This window comes from Bufo bufo, chromosome 8 (genome assembly GCF_905171765.1).
Source record: "Bufo bufo chromosome 8, aBufBuf1.1, whole genome shotgun sequence".
Taxonomy (NCBI): Eukaryota; Metazoa; Chordata; class Amphibia; order Anura; family Bufonidae; genus Bufo; species Bufo bufo.
The window spans coordinates 227,620,159-227,637,918 of NC_053396.1; the positions used below are offsets into that span (position 1 = coordinate 227,620,159).

The window sequence follows — 17,760 nt, forward strand, 5'->3', positions numbered from 1 at the left end:
TGCTGGTGCAGTCACTGTGTACATACATTACTTATCCTGTACTGATCCTGAGTTACATCCTGTAATATACTCCAGAGCTGCACTCACTATTCTGCTGGTGCAGTCACTGTGTACATACATTACTTATCCTGTACTGATCCTGAGTTACATACTGTATTATACTCCAGAGCTGCACTCACTATTCTGCTGGTGCAGTCACTGTGTACACACATTACTTATCCTGTACTGATCCTGAGTTACATCCTGTGTTATACTCCAGAGCTGCACTCACTATTCTGCTGGTGCAGTCACTGTGTACACACATTACTTATCCTGTACTGATCCCGAGTTACATCCTATATTATACTCCAGAGCTGCACTCACTATTCTGCTGGTGCAGTCACTGTGTACATGCATTACTTATCCTGTACTGATCCTGAGTTTTACAGCAAGACACGGAGGCTTCGTATTGCTTTCTCCTTCTTTACTGACCACCAATAGCAGCAAAGAGAAAAAATTTACATACAAGGAACCATAGCAACCAAGGTCCCTCCCCACTGGCCCCTATAATAGGCCGCTCTTCCTCTGTGACTTCCTCTTTCTTTGCTGCTGCCACCAAGTTAAGTACATCTTATTCAATGCTGTTGTCATTGATGTTTGGTGTTTATTGTGCGCTGTATACCCCAGGGTGACTAACCCTGCTTGCTTGCAGCGCTCCTCTCTGTTGTTTTTTGCGCCTGCCTCTTGCTGTGGCGGCTACTTTAATCCCCTGCGCTTATCACCGCGCTAAAGGCTTCCGTGGACGCTTTCCCGCGTCTGCCCCCCTTCACCTTCCTACTCCCTTAGCTCAGGGAGAGTTCGCTACCCTGGCCAAGTAATTCGGACCCATATTGACCTACCGGTTCGTTAGCGCGGCTCCCGGAGCTTGGTGGGCGGGTCCTCCGTCCCTGCTAGCCGCCGCACCATCCCTGACGCTTCCGGATCGGTGGGGCCGCGAGATCTCGGCGGCCATCTTGGGATTGGCTGCCGCGATTCGCGGGCTTTAGGGGGCGGAGCTACAGCACTTCCTGCTTCCTCCAGACATTCGTCCCCTGCACCCGGCTCGGTCGGCGGCTCCTGCTCTGACACTGCAGCGCTTCTCTCAGGTGACCTCTTTCCCACCCAGTGGGTTAATATTAGTGCGGTTTGCAGCTTTATCTGCCAGATTGTAGGGATGTCATTAACTACTCCCCCTCATACTGCCAGTAGGCCCCCCTCCCCCTCTGAGGGACGTCTCTTCACTGAGGTGGATGCACAGGCGCTGGCCCTGCAGCGCTCTGTATCGGATGCGATCATGGCAGCCATGGGCTCCATGTCGTCCATACTGTCACAGACCATTACCCAGGCTCTGTCCGTCCCACCTCCCACTGTACCTTTGCAGGACCCCATTGCCACACTGCAGCCTACCTCTAATGACCCTTCTGCGGCTCAGGAGATTGTGACTGGTGCGCATCTTGCCACCCCAGAGACCGTGCTTAGCTCACGGAAAAGGGCCTCTTCCCGCCGGGCAGAACGGGCGCGGACATGGAAATGCACGAGAGCGCAATTACCGGAATTGTCTGACTCAGAGCTTCAGACGAGGAGGCATTTGCAGACATGGATTATGGGACAGAGGAGGATGTCACCCCCCCAGTTCAGGGCCCCTCGACTTCCGCTACGGCGGCCTCCTCTGCCAAGTATGTGGCGTCCTCTAGCTATGCTAACCGTTCTGAGGTCGTGTTAGACGACTCAGGAGAACCTATGTTTGACCCTGAGTCTTTACATCACCCGCGTTCGGCGGAATGGCTCCCCTCTCCCCATGTGGGGGCTTACTTAGAGCATTGGGTCCGCCACTCGCTTACCCGCGAGTCACGTAATAAACTCAGGGCAGAGTGTCCCAGACCAATGGTACCCAATAAGGTGTGTGACACCCCAATAGTGGACCCCAAGATGGCGCAATTTCTGGCCAAGACTGGCTGGAACTCAAAGAAGGGCCTGGATTCAGCGCTACGCAGCTGCCAGGACAAGATTTTAGATGTCCTTGGTCCACTGACCAAGATCTTGGAGATGGTCGAGACAGCTAGGAATGAGGGATCCCCAATAGACCCCGAGGAATTACGGGGCTGGACCCAGCGGGCCATTTGCCTTACCGGTAATGCCAATACGGCAGTGGCGATTGAGAGGCGCAAGTCTATCTTATTTAAGATAGACCCGAAGCTGGCTAATTTAGCGCTCACTGAGGCGGGAAAGGAGCCCAGGGCCTCCTTTTCGGCGAGCCATTCATCAAAGATATGAGCCGTTTTGTGGGCACCTTCACTGCGCTTGACAAGGCTCAGAGCTCGATGCGCAGAGTATTCCAGGGACGGGTCTCTCATCGGGCCGGCAGTGGTAGGGGCCGCCTGTCCGGCCGTGCTAGTTTCCAGGCCCGTGGAGCGAATAGAGGTTTCGGTGGACAACGTCCATCCTTCCAGGAGCAACGTAACCCGTCTCCCTTCTTCGCCTCCAGAGGAAATCAGTGGCGTTCTCGTTCCTTCCGGGGCAACCCCAACCATCGCAGACCCTTGGGTAAGTGTTCCCCAGACTGGGGATTCTATGGTACCTTGTGTAGGGGGCAGACTCCAACTCTTTTCCCACGCTTGGAGTGTCATTACCTCAGACCCGTGGGTCCTCACCACGGTCAAGGGATTTCACATAGAGCTCACGGGGTCTCCCTACCTTATTCCCTCCCCTCCGCTTGTTCCCCTGTCACACCCAGACTGCGCTCTTGTCGACGCGGAGCTGTGCTCCCTCAGACAGAAGCGGGCGATCGAACGAGCGTCCCCTGCACGGGGGGCTGTGATCAGCAATATCTTCCTTGTTCAGAAGAAGGGTGGACAGATAAGACCAGTCATCAATCTGCGCGCGCTGAATGCGGTAGTTCGCTACCGGCATTTCAAAATGGAGGGGATCCATCTTCTTCGGGACTTGTTAGTTCCTGGGGACTGGATGGTAAAGCTGGACCTGAAGGATGCCTACCTGACGGTCCCAGTGGCCACTCACTCCAGGGACTTGCTCCTGTTCAGGTGGAATGGCGAGGTCTGGAGGTTCACCTGTCTGCCATTCGGACTGTCTTCAGCTCCTTGGTGCTTCACCAAGTTGCTGCGTCCAGTCGTGTCATGGTTGAGGACTCGGGGCGTCCGCCTCATCATTTACCTGGACGACATCCTTCTGATGCACGAGTCCAGGGCGGGATTACTGGAACATCTCCAGTGGACGTCGGATTTGCTGTTGGATCTCGGATTCCTCCTCAACATAGAGAAGTCCTGCCTCATCCCGGCTCAGAGGATGGAATTCTTGGGATTCACGGTGGATTCTCTCGCGGAGTCCCTCAGTCTGCCGACGGCAAAGTTGCGGGCGATCCGCAAAGAATTGAGACATGCGCTCCTCATACCCCATCTCTCATTACGTCACCTGGCCCACATGATCGGTCTATTAGCCTCGTCCATTCAAGCAGTGTTTCCAGCCCCGTTACATTACCGTGTGCTCCAGCGACTGAAGATCACCCATCTTCGGACCGGTGCATCCTTTGCGGACGCGGTGGTTCTGGACTCGGAGGCCCGAGAGGAATTGAGTTGGTGGATCGCCAATCTGGAGGCGTGGAACGGCAGAGCAATCTTCGGGTTCCTGCCGGAATTGACCATAGAATCGGATGCGAGCCTCCAGGGTTGGGGTGCCCATTGCAATGGTGTATCCACGGGGGGCCCCTGGTCAGCGGAGGAGTCCCTTCTGCACATCAATGCGTTGGAGCTCCTGGCAGGATCGTTTGCGGTGAAGAGTTTTTCCAACGGGATCGCCAACGCGTGCATCAAGCTTCGGATGGACAATATATCGGCAGTCCAGTATGTCAACCGTTTGGGGGGTACTCGCTCGGCAGCTTTGGCTCGTTTGGCCAAAGACTTTTGGGCCTTTTGCCTGTCCAGAGACATTATGGTCCAGGTGGAGTACTTACCGGGGCTGAACAACGTTCAGGCGGATTGGAACTCGCGCTACCTATCGGATGGCAGCGATTGGCAGTTGGATCCTCGAATCTTCTCAGCAATTTCGGATTTGTGGGGTCCGATGTCTATAGACCTGTTCGCATCGCGGTTGACCAGACAACTCACCCGATTTTACAGCTGGCGTCCGGACCCGGAGGCATTAGCAGTGGATGCGTTTCTCCAAGATTGGTCGATATCCCGCCTGTACGCGTTTCCTCCATTCTCGATGATTCCGAGGACACTCTTGCAGGTGATTCGTCATCAGGCGGACCTGGTTCTGGTAGTCCCGTTCTGGGGGTCTCAGGTCTGGTTCCCCTCGTTTCTGAGGATACTAGTGGAGATTCCGGTTCTTCTCCCGACCCGGTCGGATCTCCTCCGCAACCCTCTGGGTCTACAACATCCCCTGCTTCTCGACGGGTCCCTGCGGCTTCTGGCATGCCGGATCTCCGGACACCTGGATCGTTCGAGGGAGTTTCGGCAGCAACTCGACAGCTATTGGACAGTGCATGGGCCCCCGGCACTAGGTAATCGTATCGGGCAGCCTGGAGAACTTGGGCTAACTGGTGCGTGGAACGGGACTTGGATACCGTTTCGGCACCTGTCACCCATCTGCTAGATTTCCTCACCTCTCTCTTCGAGGCGGGGAAGGCATATCGGACCATTAACCTTTTCAGGTCCGCTATTTCTTCTACCCACGCGGGTTTCGAGGGCATCGCGGCTGGCCAGCATCCGTCGGTTTCTCGCCTCTTAAGGGGGGCTTGTTTGTCTCGTCCCCCGCGTCCTCGTTTTTCCACAACTTGGGACGTTTCCCTGGTCCTGGCCTTCTTGGCATCCTGGCCCGGGAATTCTGACCTCACAATTAGGCAATTGTCAGCAAAATTGTTGGCGTTATTTTGCCTTATTTCGTGCAAGAGGGTCTCGGATGTGAGGGCTCTTGATCACGACGCGCGTTCCTTTACCCCGGAGGGGGTTACTTTCAACATCTCGCGTCGCACCAAGACTAGCATACGTTTCGTGTCCTACCCCAGTTTTCCTTCCTCTCCGGTCTTATGTCCTGTGGCGTGTCTTAGGGAATACGAATCCAGGACGTTGGCGCATCGGTCTGCAGCCAGCTCTCAATTGTTCATTTCTATTCGTCATCCTTTTGGACCGGTGTCTAGCCCTACGTTAGCACGCTGGTTGAAATGGGTCATGTCATTAGCGGGTGTTGACACGTCTGTCTTCACGGCCCATTCTGCGCAGGCCCTCTGCCACCGCCTTGGCGGTTTCGGGAGCCAGATTGGAGGATGTTATGCGTCTGGCTGATTGGTCCAATGTTACCACGTTCAGGGAGTTCTATTTCCGCCCTCCATCTAATTTGTTTGCTTCGATCATTGACGGGCTTTGAACTTGCAATACGAAGCCTCCGTGTCTTGCTGTAAAACTTAATGATTTTCCTATTTCATGACGTAAAGTCATAGTTTTATTAAAGACACGGAGGCGAGTATTGCCCGCCCTATTCCCTCCCTTGGGGTTTTCTCGCGGTTTTTTGTTACAGGGGTCATGTATCATTGCCTCTATGTATTATTAACCTTTAAGTTATTGTGTTTAGGTTTTTATTGTCCTAATGTTCTTGCATTGACATTGTATTTCATGTTATTTATTACAATTTTTATTGTGTTCTGTCACTTGTCACCTGTTTAGTCAGTGGCGAAGGTGGCGTCTGGACATTCTGTCCTGAGATGTTGTTTCACCTAGGCCTATGGTCTGTTTTATTTTCCAGGATGAAGTCTTTCCGTTACAGGATGCCGTGTTTTCCGGTGGACGTGTTCTACAGTTTAGCCAGGTTGGCTAGTTGATTGCGCTTCATGGGCGTTGGACTGTCTGTTCCAGTTAAAGTTCGGAGTCATCGTTGGGATGTTCGGGAGGTCAGCACCAGATGTTCAAAGAAAGAGGAAGAGCGGCCTATTATAGGGGCCAGTGGGGAGGGACCTTGGTTGCCATGGTTCCTTGTATGTAAATTTTTTCTCTTTGCTGCTATTGGTGGTTCAGTAAAGAAGGAGAAAGCAATACGAAGCCTCCGTGTCTTTAATAAAACTATGACTTTACGTCATGAAATCATTAAGTTACATCCTGTATTATACTCCAGAGCTGCACTCATTATTCTGCTGGTGCAGTCACTATGTACATACATTACTTATCCTGTACTGATCCTGAGTTACATCCTGTATTATACTCCAGAGCTGCACTCACTATTCTGCTGGTGGAGTCACTGTGTACATGCATTACTTATCCTGTACTGATCCTGAGTTACATCCTGTATTATACTCCAGAGCTGCACTCACTATTCTGCTGGTGCAGTCACTGTGTACATACATTACTTATCCTGTACTGATCCTGAGTTACATCCTGTATTATACTCCAGAGCTGCACTCACTATTCTGCTGGTGCAGTCACTGTGTACATACATTACTTATCCTGTACTGGTCCTGAGTTACATCCTGTATTATACTCCAGAGCTGCACTCCCTATTCTGCTGGTGCAGTCACTATGTACATACATTACTTATCCTGTACTCATCCTGAGTTACATCCTGTATTATACTCCAGAGCTGCACTCACTATTCTGCTGGTGCAGTCCCTGTGTACACACATTACTTATCCTGTACTGATCCTGAGTTACATTCTGTATTATACTCCAGAGCTGCACTCACTATTCTGCTGGTGCAGTCACTGTGTACATACATTACTTATCCTGTACTGATCCTGAGTTACATCCTGTATTATACTCCAGAGCTGCACTCACTATTCTGCTGGTGGAGTCACTGTGTACACACATTACTTATCCTGTACTGATCCTGAGTTACATCATGTATTATACTCCAGAGCTGCACTCACTATTCTGCTGGTGCAGTCACTGTGTACATACATTACTTATCCTGTACTGATCCTGAGTTACATCCTGTATTATACTCCAGAGCTGCACTCACTATTCTGCTGGTGGAGTCACTGTGTACATACATTACTTATCCTGTACTGGTCTTGAGTTACATCCTGTATTATACTCCAGAGCTGCACTCTCTATTCTGCTGGTGCAGTCACTGTATACATACATTACTTATCCTGTACTGATCCTGAGTTACATCCTGTATTATACTCCAGAGCTGCACTCTCTATTCTGCTGGTGCAGTCACTGTGTACATACATTACTTATCCTGTACCGATCCTGAGTTACATCCTGTATTATACTCCAGAGCTGCACTCACTATTCTGCTGGTGCAGTCACTGTGTACATACATTACTTATCCTGTACTGATCGTGAGTTTCATCCTGTATTATACTTCAGAGCTGCACTCACTATTCTGCTGGTGCAGTCACTGTGTACATACATTACTTATCCTGTTCCGATCCGGAGTTTCATCCTGTATTATACTCCAGAGCTGCACTCACTATTCTGCTGGTGCAGTCACTGTGTACATACATTACTTATCCTGTACTGATCCTGCGTTGCATCCTCTATTATGCTCCAGAGCTGCACTCACTATTTAAAGGGACAGTCATTTTCAGATGGCAACATCTCTGCATGCCGGACATGGTCGGCCCCTGAAGGTTGCTGCCTCTATACATCATGTTTCTACAAACTAATTTACTAATGTGACGTACTAAAAGTGTCATTAAAGGGATTGTCCTTTTCTAAAAAAATCAAACATAAATCTGGTCACTTTTTTTGGAGAGTATTGTTCCCCTTGATTATGTGAGAGGTCTCACAATCTTGAGGAGCCTTTGAGTTTCTAATAATGTGACATTGCAGTCACTCAGCGTCCTAGGAACTTTATGTAAAGAAATACAGAAAGAGGAACAAGACAGGACAGAAGCCGCGGCGCAGTAATGGTTAATGAGCAGGATGACCTCAAACCCCAGAGCTCAGCACAAACCGCCCGATTTCAGGATCAGCGGCGTCAACTGGAACTTGTGTCCATCATCCACATTAGGGGGAGAGGTTCTCACTTCTCCTTTCCAGCAGAGATGTAGATTGGGGGTTTGTGGCCCCCGCAGTCTGGACCGTGCACAGATGGTTCTAGGTTATTTTTACAGTTTTCCACCTTGAGGTTGTGGAGACAGACTACTACACCATCAGGACTAATACTACTACTACACAGTCAGGACTACTAGTACAGTGTCACGACTATTACTACTGTGGGGCCAGGGCTACTACTACTACAGTCTCATGACTACTACTATGGTGCAATGACTACTACTACTATGGTGCAAGGACTACTACTACTATGGTGCAAGGACTACTACTACTATGGTGCAAGGACTACTACTACTATGGTGCAAGGACTACTACTACTATGGTGCAATGACTACTACTACTAAGGTGCAATGACTACTACTACTATGGTGCAAGGACTACTACTACTATGGTGCAATGACTACTACTACTATGGTGCAATGACTACTACTACTAAGGTGCAATGACTACTACTACTAAGGTGCAAGGACTACTACTACTATGGTGCAAGGACTACTACTACTATGGTGCAAGGACTACTACTACTATGGTGCAATGACTACTACTACTATGGTGCAATGACTACTACTACTATGGTGCAATGACTACTACTACTATGGTGCAATGACTACTACTACTATGGTGCAATGACTACTACTACTATGGTGCAATGACTACTACTACTATGGTGCAATGACTACTACTACTATGGTGCAAGGACTACTACTACTATGGTGCAATGACTACTACTACTATGGTGCAATGACTACTACTACTATGGTGCAATGACTACTACTACTATGGTGCAATGACTACTACTACTAAGGTGCAAGGACTACTACTACGGTAGAATAAAAGGTTCCAGCGTGTGCTGGGAGGTACCGCCCCCCGGACTCCTGTAAGGCACAGATATAGCAAGAAGCTGCCACCACTTATTCAGCTCCTTGAGATGTTACACTGACGAGGATAAGGCTCAGACTCTTGGTCCCATCACTAGGACGAGCCGCCGACCTTCCTGCTGTAAGACTGAGCCTATATTGTGGCTGACAGCTCCAGGCGGAAATCAAAGGGGGGGGGGGGGGGGGGGGGGGGGGGGGGGCAGCCGACCGGGTACATAGGAGCGAAACACAATCAGCACTAAAATGTAACTGCTACCAGAATACAATGTTACAGCATCTCCACAGCACAGGGGGTAGAGCACATAGTGGCCCCCAGCAGCACAGAGGATTTCAGGAGAGGAGTGTGCTGATCTTGTGGAGGTCACAGGCTGAGAGTTACATAGTGGAAGGAGCAGGGTGCCAGCAGCACAGAGGATTTCAGGAGGGGAGTGTGTATACCCTGATACATTGTAACAAGCCCTCAGCTGTGTGAGTAGGACAACTTAAGAACTCAGTGGTGTCTTCCATTCACTGTTAGTAAGCAGAGATATGGGAAATGGTGAGGAACTGTACAGAATGTTTAGCTGAATCATTTCTTTTGCTACTTTGTATCGTCTCGTCTGTTAAGATGCAGTCACAAGGACAGGACTGAGAGCGTCTGACGTTCCCGCCGGCTGCATCACATTCCACACTCAGGACTTAAGGTCTCGGAGGAGCAGAAATCGCTTTTTCCCCGGGATTGTGTGTCCTGGGCGCAGCTCTGATGATTACACTTTCAGTAATGGCTGTTTTACTGCCGCATAAAAGCTGTCAAGACGGATCTCTGTCACAGGGCAGCGGCCGGCGCGCAGCAGATGAGACTGACATCCATTGTGACAGCTCGGGCACTGCGCGTGTCTGTGATCATCTGCGCGAAGGGAAAACCACGCGGGGAGCAGAAATACAAGCCATGTGTATAATCCGGGGCCACAGGGCCCCAGGCGGGATGATTAGGAAGAGCTGGCTTCTAAAAAGCTTCATCATTGTAATTTTAATAGATTGTGTATTTCAAGATGTCTACTTGCTGTCAGTGAATGGAAGCTTAAAAGCAGATTCTGCTACAGATGTGATATAAGACGTTTTCAGGATACAGCAGAAGATCTTGAAAATTGCAATGGACTGAAAACACAAATATCTCTGGAGGCTGTCAGTGGATGGAATGGAAAGATCCTGATCTGCTGAGTAGCTGAGATTTTGTTACAGTGTTTGAAGCATTACCAGCTTGGATAGAGGATATGGAAGAGATTGGTAATGCTGCAATTATCTCCTAGAGGACTGTGTGATACATTGTAACAAACCCTCCTCTGTATGAATAAGACCAGATCCATATAGGTTGTCAGCCTCTACACTGACAGCAGGCCCAGGTTTTAGGGGTAGTAAGAAGATGAAACCCACAGACTTACCTTTATATTACTATACAATACACGGTTTTGAAAACTTCGCCCACAGATAGCGGAAATTGTCTGCCTACAAAAACTCTGAAGATCTCAGAAATGTGATGGATCCTCACAGTAGATTGTGTGGGGGGAGTCCGGGGGATTCTGCCGCTCTGCACTTACCCTACTGAGCAGTTTATTCCAGTATTTGTCAAACATTGGGCAACATTGTTGCAAACAGTTTCCATACGACAAAAAATGTATAAGTGGCACAATCTCCACGGATATGAGTATATGGATGCAAGTACTAGTAATGTAGTAGAAAGGGTGAAAATGAGGCAAATAGTGGCTCAAATCTACACTGTACTACTAGTCACGGCCCTGTAGTACTAGTCCTGACTCTGTAGTACTAGTTCCAGCTCTGCAGTACTAGTCCCGATGCTGTAGTACTAGTCCTTACGCTGTAGTACTAATCCTGGCTCTGTAGTACTAATCCCAGCTCTGTAGTACTAGTCCAGATGTTGTAGCCCTGACACTGTAGTACTAGTCCCAATGCTGTAGTACTAATCCCAATTATGTAGTACTAGTTCCAATGCTATAGTACTAATCCCAATGCGGTAGTACTAGTCCCAATGCTTTAGTACTAGTCCTGAAGCTGTTAAAGTAGTCCTGATGCTGTACCTGTAGCCCTATCACCATAGTAGCAGTTGTCCTGACAGTGCAGTAGTAGTCCTGATGCTTTAGTAGTAGTTCTGACACTGTAGTAGTTGTCCTGATAATGCAGTAGTAGTCCAGTCGCTGTAGTAATAGTCCTGACACTGTAGTAGTATTCCTGATAATGTAGTAATAGTCCTGGCACTGTAGTATTAGTCCTGACACTGCAGTAGTAGTCTTGGCAGAATAGTAGTAGTCCTGACACTGTAGTAGTAGTCCCGACACTGTAGTAATAGTCCTGACACTGTAGTAGTATTAGTAGTATTCCTGATAACGTAGTAGTAGTCCTGACACTGTAGTATTAGTCCTGACACCGCAGTAGTAGTCCTGACACTGTAGTAATAGTCCTGACACTGTAGTAGTATTCCTGATAGTGCAGTTGTAGTCCTGACACTATAATATTAGTCCTGACACCGCAGTAGTAGTCCTGGCAGAATAGTAGTAGTACTGACACTGTAGTAGTAGTCCCGACACTGTAGTAATAGTCCTGACACTGTAGTAGTATTCCTGATAATGTAGTAGTAATCCTGGCACTATAGTATTAGTCCTGACACCGAAGTAGTAGTCCTGGCAGAATAGTAGTAGTCCCAACACTGTAGTAATAGTCCTGACACTGTAGTAGTAGTCCTGGCACTATAGTATTAGTCCTGACACTGCAGTAGTAGTCCTGACACTGTAGTAGTAGTCCTGGCACTATAGTAGTAGTACTGACACTGTAGTAGTAGTCCCAACACTGTAGTAATAGTCCTGACACTGCAGTAGTAGTCCTGACACTGTAGTAGTAGTCCTGGCACTATAGTAGTAGTACTGACACTGTAGTAGTAGTCCCGACACTGTAGTAATAGTCCTGACACTGTAGTAGTATTCCTGATAATGTAGTAGTAATCCTGGCACTATAGTATTAGTCCTGACACCGAAGTAGTAGTCCTGACACTGTAGTAGTAGTCCCAACACTGTAGTAATAGTCCTGACACTGTAGTAGTAGTCCTGGCACTATAGTATTAGTCCTGACACTGCAGTAGTAGTCCAGGCCCTGAAGTAGTAGTCTTGAAAATATAGTAGTAATCCTGACACTGCACTAGTAGTCCTGATGGTGTAGTAGTCCTGATGGTGTAGTAGTAGTAGTAGTAGTAGTAGTAGTAGTAGTAGTAGTCCTGATGGTGTAGTAGTAGTAGTAGTAGTAGTAGTAGTAGTAGTAGTCCTGATGGTGTAGTAGTCCTGATGGTGTAGTAGTCCTGATGGTGTAGTAGTAGTAGTAGTAGTAGTAGTAGTAGTCCTGATGGTGTAGTAGTCCTGATGGTGTAGTAGTAGTAGTAGTAGTAGTCCTGATGGTGTAGTAGTCCTGATGGTGTAGTAGTCCTGATGGTGTAGTAGTCCTGATGGTGTAGTAGTAGTAGTAGTAGTAGTAGTCCTGATGGTGTAGTAGTCCTGATGGTGTAGTAGTCCTGATGGTGTAGTAGTAGTAGTAGTAGTCCTGATGGTGTAGTAGTCCTGATGGTGTAGTAGTAGTAGTAGTAGTCCTGATGGTGTAGTAGTCCTGATGGTGTAGTAGTAGTAGTAGTAGTAGTCCTGATGGTGTAGTAGTCCTGATGGTGTAGTAGTCCTGATGGTGTAGTAGTAGTAGTAGTAGTAGTAGTAGTCCTGATGGTGTAGTAGTCCTGATGGTGTAGTAGTAGTAGTAGTAGTAGTCCTGATGGTGTAGTAGTCCTGATGGTGTAGTAGTCCTGATGGTGTAGTAGTCCTGATGGTGTAGTAGTAGTAGTAGTAGTAGTAGTCCTGATGGTGTAGTAGTCCTGATGGTGTAGTAGTCCTGATGGTGTAGTAGTAGTAGTAGTAGTCCTGATGGTGTAGTAGTCCTGATGGTGTAGTAGTAGTAGTAGTAGTCCTGATGGTGTAGTAGTCCTGATGGTGTAGTAGTAGTAGTAGTAGTAGTCCTGATGGTGTAGTAGTCCTGATGGTGTAGTAGTAGTAGTAGTAGTAGTAGTAGTCCTGATGGTGTAGTAGTAGTAGTAGTAGTCCTGATGGTGTAGTAGTAGTAGTCCTGATGGTGTAGTAGTAGTAGTAGTAGTCCTGATGGTGTAGTAGTAGTAGTAGTAGTAGTCCTGATGGTGTAGTAGTAGTAGTAGTAGTCCTGATGGTGTAGTAGTAGTAGTAGTAGTCCTGATGGTGTAGTAGTCCTGATGGTGTAGTAGTAGTAGTAGTAGTAGTAGTAGTAGTCCTGATGGTGTAGTAGTCCTGATGGTGTAGTAGTAGTAGTAGTAGTAGTAGTAGTAGTAGTCCTGATGGTGTAGTAGTCCTGATGGTGTAGTAGTCCTGATGGTGTAGTAGTAGTAGTAGTCCTGATGGTGTAGTAGTCCTGATGGTGTAGTAGTCCTGATGGTGTAGTAGTAGTAGTAGTAGTAGTAGTCCTGATGGTGTAGTAGTCCTGATGGTGTAGTAGTCCTGATGGTGTAGTAGTCCTGATGGTGTAGTAGTCCTGATGGTGTAGTAGTCCTGATGGTGTAGTAGTAGTAGTAGTAGTAGTAGTAGTAGTAGTAGTCCTGATGGTGTAGTAGTCATGATGGTGTAGTAGTAGTAGTAGTAGTAGTAGTAGTAGTCCTGATGGTGTAGTAGTCCTGATGGTGTAGTAGTCCTGATGGTGTAGTAGTAGTAGTAGTAGTAGTAGTAGTAGTAGTCCTGATGGTGTAGTAGTCCTGATGGTGTAGTAGTCCTGATGGTGTAGTAGTAGTAGTAGTCCTGATGGTGTAGTAGTAGTAGTAATAGTAGTCCTGATGGTGTAGTAGTCCTGATGGTGTAGTAGTCCTGATGGTGTAGTAGTCCTGATGGTGTAGTAGTCCTGATGGTGTAGTAGTCCTGATGGTGTAGTAGTAGTAGTAGTAGTAGTCCTGATGGTGTAGTAGTCCTGATGGTGTAGTAGTCCTGATGGTGTAGTAGTAGTAGTAGTAGTAGTAGTAGTCCTGATGGTGTAGTAGTCCTGATGGTGTAGTAGTCCTGATGGTGTAGTAGTAGTAGTAGTAGTCCTGATGGTGTAGTAGTCCTGATGGTGTAGTAGTAGTAGTAGTAGTCCTGATGGTGTAGTAGTCCTGATGGTGTAGTAGTAGTAGTAGTAGTAGTCCTGATGGTGTAGTAGTCCTGATGGTGTAGTAGTCCTGATGGTGTAGTAGTAGTAGTAGTAGTAGTAGTAGTCCTGATGGTGTAGTAGTCCTGATGGTGTAGTAGTAGTAGTAGTAGTAGTAGTAGTAGTAGTCCTGATGGTGTAGTAGTCCTGATGGTGTAGTAGTAGTAGTAGTAGTAGTAGTAGTAGTCCTGATGGTGTAGTAGTAGTAGTCCTGATGGTGTAGTAGTAGTAGTAGTAGTAGTAGTAGTAGTCCTGATGGTGTAGTAGTCCTGATGGTGTAGTAGTAGTAGTAGTAGTAGTAGTAGTAGTCCTGATGGTGTAGTAGTCCTGATGGTGTAGTAGTAGTAGTAGTAGTAGTAGTAGTAGTCCTGATGGTGTAGTAGTAGTAGTCCTGATGGTGTAGTAGTAGTAGTAGTAGTCCTGATGGTGTAGTAGTAGTAGTCCTGATGGTGTAGTAGTCCTGATGGTGTAGTAGTAGTAGTAGTAGTAGTAGTAGTAGTAGTAGTCCTGATGGTGTAGTAGTCATGATGGTGTAGTAGTAGTAGTAGTAGTAGTAGTAGTAGTCCTGATGGTGTAGTAGTCCTGATGGTGTAGTAGTCCTGATGGTGTAGTAGTAGTAGTAGTAGTAGTAGTAGTAGTCCTGATGGTGTAGTAGTCCTGATGGTGTAGTAGTCCTGATGGTGTAGTAGTAGTAGTAGTAGTAGTCCTGATGGTGTAGTAGTAGTAGTAGTAGTAGTCCTGATGGTGTAGTAGTCCTGATGGTGTAGTAGTCCTGATGGTGTAGTAGTCCTGATGGTGTAGTAGTCCTGATGGTGTAGTAGTCCTTCCCCTTATGCATAAATCGCAAATAGGTCAGCACTACTCACTGTTATGACGTTAATCCCGATGTGTGGTGGTGCCCGTAGCGTTGAATCCTGGTCCAAGGATTCCCGTAGTAGCCAGAGAATAAATAGAATAAGCCACGGCACTCCAAATGGATCCAATAATCTTGTTTATTACACCTTGTGCAGCAACGTTTCAACCAAGCGGTCTTTATCAAGATTATTGGCTCCATTTGGAGTGCCGTGGCTTATTCTATTTATTCTCTGGCCTTCCCCTTATGTGTATGATACAAAACAGAAGTCTGTCTCCACAACCTCAAGGTGGAAAACTGTAAAAATAACCGAGAACATCTGTGCACCGTCCAGACTGCGGGGGCCACAAGCCCCCAATCTACATCTCTGCTGGAAAGGAGAAGTGAGAACGTCTGACGTCACCACTGTTCCCCTTCAGACACCATCAGCGACATCCAGCCCCCCAAACTCCAATACTGGGGCTACACAGGGGTGCTCTGCCCCCCCAGTTCAGCTTTTCGGGGCCATTATACAGATATAACCTTTCACTGTGAATATGATAAATCATCGCTCCCTCTGGTAGAAGCTGGGGTGTGGTGAGAGTGGGGCCCCCACCATCAGCTGCTTAGTACCCCCCCCAATTATAATCCCCTGTAGTGTTCCATGCAGGTGCGCTTCGTCACCTCCTTCATCGCATCCTGTGAGACCTTGGGTTTATCGTCTGATGGATCTTTCTCTCTGTCACCAGTTTTATGTGGGGGCGGGGGACAGGAAGACGCAGCGCACTGCAGGAAACAGACTGGTGGCACCAAGAATGTCCTACAGGTTGTAATCTACATTCAGAGGCTCATCTGCCCAATTTTACAGGTGGTAAAGACCTTGTCCAGCTGTATTTAATAGTAAAATATTAACTTGTAGATGACTGTATTGTTGGATGTACGCAATAAAAATTCTCATTCAATGACAGCAAGCAGAGATCTAGTAAATGTGCAAATGAACAAAGATAAGGGAAGGTCATACAGCTCGCCACTAAACCAGTAAGAGCCACTCCGGTCCAATACAGATAAGAAAAATCCAGCCCTGCGTCTCGATGAAACGATGTTTTATTTCAGATGAACGCACATCATCCTTTATCATGGCATACCATCATGCTAGTGAGCCACCACAACCTACCACCATCATGGAGGACGTGTTCATCTGCATTTCCCTCTCTCTTTCCGTTTTATCACACATTCACACATCCATAAGTGTTCTGCGGATCCGCAAAACACGGACACTGGCAATATGCATTCCGCAATTTGCGGACTGCACATCGCTGGCACTATAATAGAAAATGCCTAAGGCCTCATGCACACAACCGTTGTTTTATTCCGTGTCCGTTGTGCCGTTTTTCGTGATTTTCTGCGGACCCATTGACTTTCAATGGGTCCGTTGAAAACTCGGCTAATGCACTGTTTGTCATCCGCGCCCGTGATCCATGGTTCCAGTCCGTCAAAAATATATAACCTGTCCTATTATTTTCGCGGAAAACGGTTCGCAGACCCATTCAAGTCAATGGGACCACTAAAAAACACGGAGGCACACAAGATTGTCATCCGCGTCCACGCGTCTGCGTCCGTTTTTTTCCTATCATTTGCATGGCAAACCTGTCTTAGATTTTTTTTAACTTTCCTTTATGTCTGGTGATCCTCCATAAATAAAGGAAGACAGACGGAAACAAAAACGGAAACAGATCACGGAACAACGGAACCCCATTTTGCGGAACGGAACACAACAACGGTCGTGTGCATGAGGCCTAAACTTGTCCGCAATTGCGGACAAGAATAGGACATGTTCTATTTTTTTGCAGAAACTGAAGCACGGATGCGGAAGTGCGGATCCGCAAATGCGGACAGCACATTCCGGCCCCTTTGAAAATGAATGGGTCTGCACCCGTTCCGCAAAATTGGGGAACGGATGCGGACCCATTTTGCGGACGTGTGAATGGACCCAGCAGTCCGCAATGCACGGGTACCGGCTGTGTGGCCGCCATTTGCGGATGCAGACCCAGTCACTTGAATGAGTCCGCAATCTGCAAGATTCAGTCCACACAGCAAAAAAATCGAAGATGTGTGGAGGCACGGACCAAATCTCACGGAAGTGCTCTATAGTGCATCCGAGCGTAAGGTGCAGATCAGGTGACCTCAACCTTTTGTTTTGGGTGTTAAGGTTCTGTACTTTGGCGCATGTGGGTGAAGGGGAAGAGGTTATTTCCAGAAGTCATGAGAGTATGAGAATCTAATCCTGCCGCAGGTTACCTCCGAACAATCTGCAATGTGATTGAATCCTTTGTCTCATGTCGGAGATTCTAATTCTGACTTATATTAGGAATTATTGATTAAGCAGATCCTTATATTCTGCAATCATTTACCAAGAGCCGCTTCACTGCAACTAAACTCAGCAAATCATAAAGGTGAGCATGGAGCCCCAGCACCTCACTGCTCACAAGGGGTTAATGTGGAAACACACTGATACTACTTATACAATGTAACACATTTATTATGATCACATGATAGAAACTTGACCAATAAGGAAAACAAACAAGTGGCAACTTGAGCAATAAAGACGTTCCTTCTACCTGAAGTAATAGGCCGTGTTCACATGGAGTCATATGATGTTTTTTTGCTGCAGTTCTAGGAAACCATGGCACAAATGCAGCAAAAGCCGCAATATGACTGCATTGTATAAACACTGAGCAGACTGAAGCTTCAACCCATGATGGATGAGTGACAAGAAGACTCAGATCACTGGAGAAGA

The 17,760-nt window shown here is 47.5% G+C and overlaps 1 protein-coding gene across 1 annotated transcript in view; it reads right to left on the bottom strand.

The window, feature by feature from the left end:
* LOC120977959 (connector enhancer of kinase suppressor of ras 2-like) overlaps window positions 1–17,760 on the bottom strand; it is a 535,146-nt gene that overhangs the window by 71,595 nt on the left and 445,791 nt on the right. The window lies entirely within an intron of this gene.